A 355-nucleotide genomic window follows, 5' to 3' on the forward strand; every position below is an offset into this window, starting at 1 on the left:
GGAGTTTGCTGTTTCAGAAGGGTTATGTTTTTGCTCGATCACCACTTAAATAATTATAGCTTCCATGTCAGGGTATTATGAGGACATAAATTGCTGTTGTTTTGTTTGGAGTTCAAGACCTCCAAACTATGTTTCAGTAAAACAGTATTTGAGAAGAAGGGGCTTCTTGCTCTTTCCTACTTGGTAGTGTGCCTGAGTACTTTCAGATATACCTCTGCAGTAGAATTGCCATGTCATGATCAGAATCAATGGTTGAACACCAGGTGAGAAGGCATGACTAACCCAGGGAGCTCAGGTGCAAGCACTATAACTGAGTGACTAGAAGAAGTGGAGCCCGGAACCACTCCTCCTCAAC

Source organism: Phasianus colchicus, chromosome 1 (assembly GCF_987193195.1).
Source record: "Phasianus colchicus chromosome 1, bPhaCol1.hap1.1, whole genome shotgun sequence".
NCBI lineage: Eukaryota > Metazoa > Chordata > Aves > Galliformes > Phasianidae > Phasianus > Phasianus colchicus.